Source organism: Nycticebus coucang, chromosome 12 (genome assembly GCF_027406575.1).
Source record: "Nycticebus coucang isolate mNycCou1 chromosome 12, mNycCou1.pri, whole genome shotgun sequence".
NCBI classification, from domain to species: domain Eukaryota; kingdom Metazoa; phylum Chordata; class Mammalia; order Primates; family Lorisidae; genus Nycticebus; species Nycticebus coucang.
The window spans coordinates 3298449-3310249 of record NC_069791.1 but is presented as its reverse complement, the minus strand read 5'-3'; the positions used below and the strand labels follow the sequence as shown (position 1 = coordinate 3310249).

The following is an 11801-nucleotide window of genomic DNA, read 5'->3' as shown; positions in this document are numbered from 1 at the left end:
AAGAGAGGTGACATTCAGACTACTTACTGGGGTTTGAGTAGACATTTATTAAATGTAGAATTGGCAGAGGGAATTTAAACTGAGAGACCACTGAAAGTATATCCCAAGATCGAAAGGTCTCCTGTTCTTGTGTGGCTGGGTTGTAGGCGTGTGATGAGAAAGTGGACGGGAGAAAGTATTTTTGGATCTGAGTGTGAAGGGCTGTTACACTTGCTAGGACTTTATGTTCTCAGCCAGGAAGTGGTTCTTATCCTTTGGGAGATCATGGATGCATTTTGAGACCCTGAGGAACATTACCAACCCTCGCCCCCAAAACTGCACACATTTCCACAGACAGAAAAATTTCTAGAATCCTTCCAGGAGTTTCAGAAATCCTGAGAAGCCCATTTATGGACATGGGTCCACAGGAGTTAGAACTTAAGTTTTAGGCAAAAGAAGTTATCAAATGCAAGAAAATTATTTTTGTTCAAAATTCATATATTTTTTAGCCCCGTCTTTCTCAGTCCCTGACTCATCAACTCCTGACCAGAAGGAAGACGGACCCTTGGCATCAGTCTGCAGCAGAAGGAGATCATGGAACAGACCCTAAAAGGCCTTTGATTCTCTGCTGGGAATGGAATCAAAGTGATCAGATTTTCATTTTGGAAGATTAATTTTACTACATTATGGGATATGAGTTAGAAGAGCATGATCTCCTTTCTAATGCCGTCTCTTGCTACTAATCCCTATTCCACACAGCAGCTGAATAAAACCACCAGCAATTCACTGAATGACTTGTGCTCCACCACACCCTAAAGAGCACTTCCTATTCACCTGGAAAACTATCACCCTCTTCACGTTTCAACACTTAATTGACGCATGACCACCTTCAGGAAAACCACCTTGTTCCACCCCAAAGAAGCAATATAACATGATATTTAAGAACTTGGGTTCATGAGTTCAAACTGCTGGCACTCTAACCTTTGTCAAATAATTCTACCACTCTAGGCCTCAGTTTTCTCATCTGAGAATAATTTCTCATAAAGTTATTGATAAAACTGAACAAGACGCTATGTATAAAAGTGGCTGGAGCTGCTCCTACAATGCAAGTTAGCTCTCAATACATGTGAGCTATTTTTCTTTTCAAGATTAAGCAAATTCCTTAGTTTTATGTTCCCTACGACCTACCCAAATGTGATAAAAGCTGTGGGCTGACTCACAAAATTCTCAGAGCTGGAGAAAGTGGAAACTAAAAATATTAACTTGACTCCCTTGCAGCTAAGGCTCTGCAAACAACCAATGCCTACAGGCAAGATGTGAAGGGCAGAAGTAACACATCTATTATGGGCAGTCTCTGCTAGCAAACATCACCTCAGAGATGACTGGTTCAGATTCCTGGGTACAGAAAGGCTACCACGGCAGAGACAGCAACACCTTGAGCTGGTTCCCTTCGAGCAGCTAGGAGTCTCCATTCTTGGCTTCCTGGGAGGACAGAGGCAAAAGCAGTGGAAGTAGAGATGCTGGGGCAGTCTTGGCTTTGGTGCGGCCTGGATGCGGCTTCAAGGGTGCTAGCTCTGCAGTAGGTGAGCTCTCTGTTGTTCTGAGTACAAGGCTGACTACAATCTGCCCTTTTCATCCCTTCTAGAAAGTTTGTAAGCATCTATTTATTTCCCTGTATTACAATTCTCACTGCTTCCACTGCCAGGATGGTTTTTGTCTCTCAAACTGAATCCTAATGAAAATCTAACCAGCCCCGGTATTATCCTTCATTTCTCCCAGCAGACACTCTGCAATCCAGCCAGGTGCCTCTCTGCTCTCCAAATACTCCTCCCCCTCCTCACCTTCCCACTTTCATTATGCTACTTCTACTCACCCCCTAGAATCCCGCCTCTCATCCCCAATCTCCCATTCACACTACATTTTAGAAAGTGCCTTAGTTCATATACAGTTATGACTCTAATTTAAACACTTTTTATTTTGCAATTTTTGGCAAAAGCAATCTGCAACAGTAAAGTAAGGACTGAGTGAGTATACAAACATAGACTCACAATCTAGCCAAGACTTCATGAATCATTTTTAGACTTCTGAAGAAGTCATCAGTTGACTTGGAGATATTTTTCTCAGGACTTTGTAGGACTTTTCAAAAATCTATTTAATGCCTCTTATTTCTGGTAAAAAGAAATTGCTACAGTCCCAAGTTCAAAATATAAATAGTTTTAAGCTAAGTTACATTATCCCTGGGGAATACAAGATTGCAAATCAATAAGGGCCAGTTTAAACCAAATATGTAAGTGCTTCAAGATTTAAAATTTTTAACTGACCTTGAATGTCAACACCTTTTGATTTGCATGGGGTATGGACCCTGATCAACAGTCAGCTCATATATTGTAAGGCCTGGAGGGAGAGGTTTTGATCTCAGGCAAGTAGTTTAAATTGAGTGAATTATGTCAATACATTTTAAGTAAAAGTCAGCAACATAAAAATACTCTGACTCTAAAGTGATTGAGGTTGCCATGGATTCAACGGGAAATCCAGAAGCCTTCTCCCTACTGTGTCCTCCTGAAGTGGCTCCTTCACCGCCCAAGCTGACCTGAGCAATGTGGGTCCCAGCACACTTAGTAGCAACTGTCCTGTGAGAAAGTAACTTTAACTCCGTTTTTTGCTAAACTCTATAGCATGTGCATCTGATAGTTTCTGTGTCTTATCTAAATAAATCCTTGTGAAATAGCTCAGAGGCTTTTTTAACTCCTCACTATTGAAGGCTTCAGCGTGAGTGCCAGGGCCTGACCTAGCAAGCCATGTGAGCACTCAAAGCTGGCTGCTCAAAATTGCCTCTGTCTTCTGTCACTAATGTGCAAAGGAAAAGGCCAAGTGCCCCATCTCTGTCTTCCTTTAAGCCCCGGGATTCTCAGGAGACATTTTTTTTTTTTGAGAGAGAGAGTCTCACTCTGTCACCCACAGTGGAGTGTCACGGCATCACTGTACAGCACAACAACCACAAAGGCTTAGGCTGGAGATCCTCCTGCCTCAGCCTCCTGAGTGGCTGGAACTACAGGTGCCCAGCTAGTTGGCTAGTTTTTCTATTTTTAGTAGAGACAAGGCCTCGCTCTTGCTCAGCTTGGTCTCCATCTCTGGAGCTCAAGCAGTCCACCCGCCTTGGCCTCCCAAAGTGCTAGGATTACATGTGTGAGCTGCTACACCTGTCCCCCCAGGAGACATTTTATCATGACACACTTGGTGGTCCATCCTTCCACCCTCCGCACATGAACAGTACATTCGTCTCCTGTTGATGATGTAACAAATGCCATAAATAGAGCAGCTTAACACAACGCTTATTTATCATGTCTCAGCCACATCTGTGGGAATTCCAGGGGGGGCCCAGCTGGGTCCTCTGGCCAAAGTCCCATCAAGGTAATGGCTGACCTGGGGGAGCATACTTTCCAGACTGGCTTAAGTTGCCAGCACAGTCCATCCTGTCTCCTTGCCATCTGGTGGCCAGGGACCACTCTCATCTTCCAGAGGACACCTGCTGTCCTTTCGCCCCTCCTCCACCAAAGCCAGTGACAGACCTTCAGACCTGTCTCACATTTCAAATCAACTGGATTTCTGCTGCTGCATCTTCCTAAATTCCTGCTCTGCCTTTCCCTTGCCTGTCTTTTTCTCCTGGTTTAAAGGTTCATGCAATTACATTGGTTCTACCCAGAAAATCCAGGAATCTCCCTGTTTTAAGATCAAATAATTAATAACCTTTGTACTACGTAGCTGCAAAATTCCTTTGGCCATGTAAGGTAATATATTCATAGTTGCAAAAATGAGGAGCTATGGACACTTCTCGGGGGCCTTGATTCCTCGTGCCACAAGCAGCACCTGCTTCTTATAGTACTCAGTGGACCAGAGGAAGAGCTCTCTTCCTTCACAAGTGTCCACTTCAGATCCCCAAAGGATAAAACTTATTTGTTAAATGTTATAAATATTGCATAACAATAAATGTATTAACATGCTCCTATCCAGTCTCTTTTATCAAAAAACAATGTGAAAATTCTTTTGGTCATACACAAATTACAATTATAAGGCAAATACCCTGGATAAGGCATCATGTTTTGTTTCTGAAGAAACAAAATGAAATTTTACGAGCATGCATCAGAATCATCACAGGAAAGGAAATAATGAGTAAAATCTTTTGCAGGATCTGCTTTGCTTTCCTGCTGTTGCCTTCTCAGGAAGACATTTTGATGATCGTCTGAATTGCATTGGGATTTGTATTGAGATGTTGAACTTCTGTGCTTGTACTTCCGCTTACATTCACATCAAATTCCCTCTGCTCTGGTTCCTGGCGTCTGTTTTCCAGCACACTAGTAACTGCACAATACATACTTTTAGTAAAGCATATGTAACACGTGTTTTGGGTACAAGAATCCACTCTTCCCTATAACCCTAAACTCCATCAGTTTTAACCACATTGATCTCACCTAACAAAGTTTTCTACAGTTAATGTGGAAAGTGTGTGCTGAAGTAGTCAAAAGTGTTTAACAGAATTGCAGATTTGTTTCCTCTGAAAGATTCATGGGTTCAAAAGCTCTTACAAATCAGATTCTGTCACTTGCTTTAATTTCAAACAATCTAAACGGCGCTCATTTTTGTTTAGTTGAACTATTACAATTCATTTATTTGAAAGGAGGCAGTATTTTTCAATGATCATGGCTAGTATTCAGAGAGTTCATATTAACTTATTCACAAGTACGGCAGAAGATTACCCTGCCTCTGATAGATATTTTCATTTGAACCATCTGGGTGATTTCTACTATGGTTATGTGAGGATATTTCAAAAAGCAGAAACCATCACTGGTTCTGATAAATACTCAGAGCACAACACTCTACGCATGGTGGTCACTCAACAAATATTTTTGCCTAATGTCTTAAGCAAATTCATGGAACTCAGTATAGCGTAGAACAAAGCTGCTGAAAAGACTCTTTGAATTTACACTAGTGTAGGGAATGGTGAGGCGGGAACAATATGACTCCATCTTCACAAGCGTAAGAACTTCCTAAGTATTTTTTGGATTCTGCTGTTGTTATTCAACAAAAGATTCAAGGATTAGCACCTTTTTATGAGTAGTGAGCCGTAGTTTGTTTCAAAGCGTCTCTCACTTACCTTTGTCTCCCTTAGTTTCATCAGGAAGAGCTTAAGATCCTATTTCAGTTCCCAGGATCATGTTCTGTCATGTTACCATCCCTCTTGCTCAGAAAGTCTCTGGTTAAAGTACAGATTACTCTTGCAATAGAAACTTTCAAAACTGTCACTTTTTTTCCTCCTTTCTCTTTAGGGTTATGGAGTCTGTGGATAAAGGTAAAAAAAAAACGAACCCAAGTTTTTGTTTGTATTCTTTCATTCCACAACAGACTTTCATGAACTCTGGTCACCAAGAAGTGTGCAGGGATTTCTCTGGTAACCCATCAACGAGTTCTGCAGCCGACCCCAGCTGGGATCCTCCCGCTCTGTCCCAGCACTGTGGACGTCGGATGGCCCCCCTCTTCCATTGCCCATTAGAAGCTCCACACTGTTTTCCCAGGGCTTCTGACCAACAGGCTGAAAATCAGGATTCCTACCACCCCTCCTTGGGTTTAACTAATTTGTAAAGAAGCTCATTAAAACTCAGGGAAATACTTCCTAAAGGATGTTACCAAGGAGACAGGTGAAGAGACGCACAGAGCGCGACAGGTGGGACGGGATGGGGCTCCTCTGCCCTCCCCGGATGCCGCCCTCTGCAAACTCCTTCACATTCAGCTATTTAGACGCTCTCCAAATCCTGTCTTTTGGAGCCGTCATTACATAGGCATGATTGATTAAATCATCGGCCACTGGTGATCAGATTAACCTTTAACTTCTCTCCTCTCTTATAGCTGGGGAAATGGGTGGGGCTGAAAGTTCCAACCTCTAATCCTGCCTTGGTGTTTCCAGTGACCAGTCCCCGTAGCTGCCTTAGCTCTACCAGTCACCAGTCATCTCACTAGCCTACAGAAGACATTTATTCCAAGGATTTTAGGAGTTGTATGCCAGAAAACTAGATAAAGACAAGATATTATATGTATTTCACAATATCACAGGAGACAAGTAAAGGATTTACTTCTTCAAAACTTCAATGGAGTACGAAATAGATTTCTATTTTGCTTAAGTCATTGCTATTTTGAGTTTCTATTACTGTAGCCAACCCTATTATTGAAAATCCAATAAAAGATATACAAACTGTATAGATAAAATTATAAAGCTATATCAAAAGACATTAAGCAAGAACCAAATAGTATCTTACTGTCTAATAGAAAGATTGGATAGTAAGACTTATGTCACCCTATATAATATCTGTTACACTTTTCCATTGAACTGTATATTGGAAGGTGTCCCCTGAAGAGGGGTACCGCACATGGGCCCAAGAAGACAAACGTGTGTTCCCTGCACCATTGCTTGTATAAAACTGAATGGGCACAATTTGAATGTCCATAAATAGATGAAAAGATTCAATCTTGGGTGGCACCTATAGCTTAGGGGTAGGGCGCTGGCCACAAACACCGAGGCTGGCGGGTTCAAACCCAGCCTGGGCCAGCTAAAACAACAATGACAACTTTAACAAAAGCAACAGCCAGGCGTTATGGTGGGTGCCTGTAGCCCCAGCTACTTGGGAGGCTAAGGCAGGAGAATTGCTCAAGCCTAAGAGTTTGAGTTTGCTGTGAGCTGTGACGCCATGGCACTCTACCCAGAGAAACAGCTCAAGAATCTGTCTCAAAAAAAAAAAAAAAAAAAACAAAAAAAACTCAATCTTATGTAAAAAATCAATTATCCTCAGAGTTATTCTAAAATGCAATAAAATTCCAGTTACAATTTAAAAGTGTACTTTAGTGAAAATTGAAAAGCTAGTTCTAAAATGTACAAGGAAAAACAAGTGGCCATGAACAGCCAAGACAATTTTAAAAATAAAATAAGAGTGAGCTGGGGGGACTGCCCTTCCTAACATGAAGACTTCCTGTAAGTCACCTTGCCTGGTGAGGGAGAGTCGGCTGTGGGTGTCTCATCCGAGGTGGCTCAGCCCAACAGCAGAGCATCCTCTACACAGGTCAGTGGTAATTTCCACAAGACAAATTTCTTTGTTCAAACATGAAGACTTGTTATAAAGCTATAGTAACTAAGATGGTGTGCGACTGAGACAAGAAAGGCAGAGAAATCAGAACTAGATCTGCACATACAAGAAGTCTAATGTTGACAGAGAGGGCCCTGCAGACCACTCATTGTGAAGGATGGTCTATCCAGTCAGTGCTGGGATAATCTGTCATACACACAGGTGGAGCAAGTCAACACTGCAACTAGGTTGCCAGTTTTACCTAAACTACTCTACAAACTCAATGCAATTTTAATTAAAATTCCAACAGGATTATCCAGGCATCTTTTTTTTAAAAAATACACATATACACACACACACCCCCAAAACAATAAAGGAAAAATGGATACATTCAGCTATGTTAAAATTTAGAATGTCTTTATAAAAAAAGATAACATAAAATTAATAGACTAAACAAAATTTGAAAAATATATTTTAATTCTATGAAAAAATTATTGCTAATTAAGTAAATAAAAACTTCTACAAAGTAAAAGATAAACGATGAATCAAAAACTATATAAAACATGAACAGAGGAGAACAAAAAAAACCCAATAAGTATATTAAAAGATATTCAACATCACTATTAACAAGGGAAATGAAAATTAAAACAATAAAATATCTGTGGATTCTAGTTATCAAACCTTTGTCAGAAGCATAACCTGCAAATATCCTTTCCCATTCTGAGGGCTGTCTGCTTGCTTTACTTACTATGTTCTTGGCTGTGCAGAAGCTTTTAAGTTTGATCGGATCTCAGTAATGTATTTTTGGTGTTGCTTCAATTGCCTGGGGTCCTCCACATAAAGTATTTTCCCAGGCCAATTTCTTCAAGTGTTTCTCCTGCACTCTCTCAAGAATCTTTATAGTTTCATGTCTTAAGTTTAAATCTTTTATCCAGTGAGAGTCAATTTTTGTTAATGGTGAAAGGTGTGGGTCCAGTTTCAGTCTTCTACAAGTCACCAGCCCATTCTCCCAGCACCATTCGTTAAATAGGGAATCTTTCCCCCAATTTATATTTTTGATAGGCTTAGTAAAGATCAAATGACGATAAGTGTCTGGGTTCATCTCTTGGTTCTCAATTCTATTCCATACATCTACCTCTTTATTTTTCCAATACCATGCTGTTTTGATCACTATAGATTTAAAGTATAGTTTGAAGTCTGGTAGCATGATTCCTCCTTTTTTTATTTCTGAGTAATGTCTTGGCTATTTGATGTTTTTTATGGTTCCATATAAAATAAAGTACTATTTTTTCCAGATCTTTAAAGTATGACGGTTGTGCTTTGATAGGGATCACATTAAATTTGTAAATTGCTTTGGGTAATATGGACGTTTTAACAATGTTGATTCTTCCTAGCCATGAGCATGGTATGTTTTTCCGTTTGCTAACATCTTCAGCTACTTCTTTTCTCAGAGTTTCATAATTCTCTTTATGGAGGTCTTTCACATCCTTTGTTAGGTAAATTCCCAAATATTTCATCTTCTTTGGCACAACTGTAAAGGGAATAGAGTCCTTGACTGTTTTTTCGGCTTGACTATTATTGGTATATATAAAAGCTACTTATTTGTAAGTATTGATTTTGTACCCTGAGATGCTACTGTAGTCCTTGATCACCTCTAAGAGTTTTGGTTGAGTTTGGTTGAGTTTTGGTTGTGGTTGAGTCTCTGGGGGGGAAAAAAACAATAAAATATCATTTTAACTTTTTACACTAAAAGTAAAAACATCTAAAAGCCTGATCACAACAAAATCCTTACCATTTGGTAATTAAAATATCAAACATGTTCTCTCATGTACTCTCTGCTGGATCAAATAAGAAACCCAAATAGCAAAGAGTAGAAAACTGCATTTTTAGAACATAGAAGTAAATTAATAAGGTTTGTATGATCCCATCATTAAGAAGAAATGATAAAAAGTTAAACCAATTATCCAACTAAGGCAGTTAGGAAGAAGATGAAACAGGAAACAGAAGAACAAAATAATGAAAGTTATGCACAGTCTAGTAATTGCCAAATACAAGTACACTCACAGGATGGCTGAAGGGGGGAGGAAAACAAATACAGACGTAATGAGATCAAATATCAAATCTGAAATTTTTAATATAAAAAAGAAAAATAAAATTAAGAAATGAGTGAAATATAGAGGCTTTTTTTAAATTTTCATGAAGTAAACCATTCTCCAGGAAAATGAAAATTGCCAAAACAGACTCAAAAGGTATTAACAAGGAGTAAATCAATGAAGTCTTATGAAAGAATTACCTCCAAAAATAGTTCTAGTCAGTATTACTGAGAAGGGCAAACTTTCAGGAAGCATATTTTCTATGCTATATAACTGTTTCTGGGCCTACGGAAGGAAGGAAGGAAGGAAGGAAGGAAGGAAGGAAGGAAGGAAGGAAGGAAGGAAGGAAGGAAGGAAGGAAGGAAGGAAGGAAGGAAGGAAGGAAGGAAGGAAGGAAGGAAGGAAGGAGAGGGCTTAGAGGCTGTGGGGATGCAGAGAATGGCCATGACTGTGAGCAAGATTTACGGAGAAAGGGATGCTTACACAAGATCTGTTTGTCTCCATCTAGTTCACCTCAAGAGTGTGCTGTCTTTAACCGTTACATCCTACTTTTGTTTGATTTTTTTCTTCTTTTTGTTGTTATTTGGCAGGTTGTTTCAAAAAAGCATTACAATTTTCTTACTATTTGCCAATGCCTATAGTTTTTTGTAGAGTTTTATCATTTATTTTTGATAGCCTCACACTTTCATAGATGATAAAAATGTACCTTGTTGGGATTTATTGTTATAAATATAACATAGCTATAGTTAATAGCTCACATGAACAAGCCCTACTAGAAGTATCTTACAAAGGATTTGAAACAAAGACTTGGCCAAGCTGTAAAAATATCTCTCAATGTGGTTAACATGCTCCTTGAGTCCTTCTGGAAACTTGACAAACTAAGGGGCTATTTTGGCTAGCTATCACAAGAAATGTGTGCTTGTGGACTTCTCAGAATAAATGTGTACTATCTGATAGTCAGCTAGCAGAAGGCATTAAGGCATTAGTGCTATTTTCCTAACATCTTGTCAATTAATAATTCTTCCCTTTGCAGTCAGAAAAGAAAATTTCACCACAGTTTTTACTCCTGCATTATTTTAATTTGTCTCGTGTTCCTTTATCTATCTGTACCTTTCATCCCACACTTTTCCTTCCCAGGTGTAGTTCCCTGTACCTGGAACTTCAAATTTCAGAAGGTATTCGCCAGCATGCTCCTTTATACTCCTGTATTCCCCCACTTCTCTCTCTCTCTCCATCCACCAATGCCAGCCTGAGGAGATTGATGTACAGAAGGCAGCTCTCCATTGTAGCTCAGGCATTAAAAATAAAGAGAAAGGAAAATTAACTTTGTAGGAATTAGATCCATTAGAAGATTGTTTTGTTACCTAAATACATAACAAAATCTTATCATCAAATTATGCAGTCGCTTGTAGTTCAAAGTAAGACAATACCTTTATTTTCCTGGCCCTCTCCCCTCCTCAAGATGGTACTAACTTGGTAACAGTTTTACCTTGAATAATTTTCTTCATAGTAAAAACATTAACAGCATTTGAGTGTACATCAATACAAGCAAGTAAGGGTTGTGTGGTTATTATAAAAGAAATACTCCTTATCCTTAAATAATTGTCATTTCCACAGACAACATAGGCCAAACCACAGTACGGAAAACATAAAATAAATGCCATGTCCCCCACAGAGCAGCAGAATGGCCTGTTAATCAGAGAAAACTATGTTTACTCTACCAAGGTAAAGGAGCACAACCCTTTGACAGAAGTTTAGTAGTCTCAGGGGGTGAAATTTGTAGAATTTGGGGGTCTGACTACAAATGGTTTATAACAGTTCTTTCAAGGCAGAGAATTGATTTGGGGATTGGGCAAAATTTTTGACATAATATTTTAGGGTTAGTGGTAAGGCGATCAAATTTTCCTGTCTTTCCCAGGACCTTCCCAGTTTTAGCACTAAAAATCTCTAACCCAAGAATCCTTTCAGTCCTGAGCAAACGGGACAATTGGCCACATCCAGCAAACCTCAAGTGCTGGCTGATTTGAACAGCAATATCAGACACTAATGACAAAAAAGTTGTAGCCCAACTTCACAAGCTTGACGTGGAAAGTATTCCAACAACATTCAATTTTACAGCCTCTACCTGACAAAATACTGCACACCGGTGTGCATTCAACTCCCATCACAGTAATAAAACTTAATTTTTAAAATATTTTTACTGCAGTAAGGCATATAGAACAAAGTTTGCCATTTTAACTATTTCTTTGGCGTTCATGGTCACATCTGTGACCCTGTCCCAGGTGCTAGGAGCAAACCAGGACGTGGTCTATGCCTTCACTGACCACACCGCGTGCTGATTTTTCCTCCGAAGTCTTACGTATAATATGTACGGGGAAGATGCCCAGGGTTGAAAGGTGCAGCAGGTACACTGCTAGGGTCAGAGAAGATCCCAACCAGCCCGTCTTCGGGAAGCAGAACTGAGGACCGGGCGCCTCCCAACCCCAGTCCCAGACAGAGTCCGAGAAGTCGCCGCTCTCTGCACCTCTGGAGGGGCGGAGCATGCAGGGGCGGGGCCTGGGGCGGGGCTGCATTGGAGTGAGGCTGCGTCGGGGCGGAGCTGCGTCGGGGGCGGGGCGGA

At 40.1% G+C, this 11801-nt stretch overlaps 1 long non-coding RNA gene across 1 annotated transcript; it reads right to left on the bottom strand.

Moving 5' to 3' along the window:
• Positions 1–1365: 1365 nt before the first annotated feature.
• On the bottom strand, positions 1366–11687 carry LOC128562129 (uncharacterized). The gene is made up of 4 exons (XR_008373369.1): positions 10335–11687; positions 7837–8790; positions 5132–5314; positions 1366–1461 (listed from the first exon to the last, which is right to left on the bottom strand). It is a non-coding gene; the product is annotated as an uncharacterized LOC128562129 (long non-coding RNA).
• Between the last annotated feature and the right edge of the window lie 114 nt (positions 11688–11801).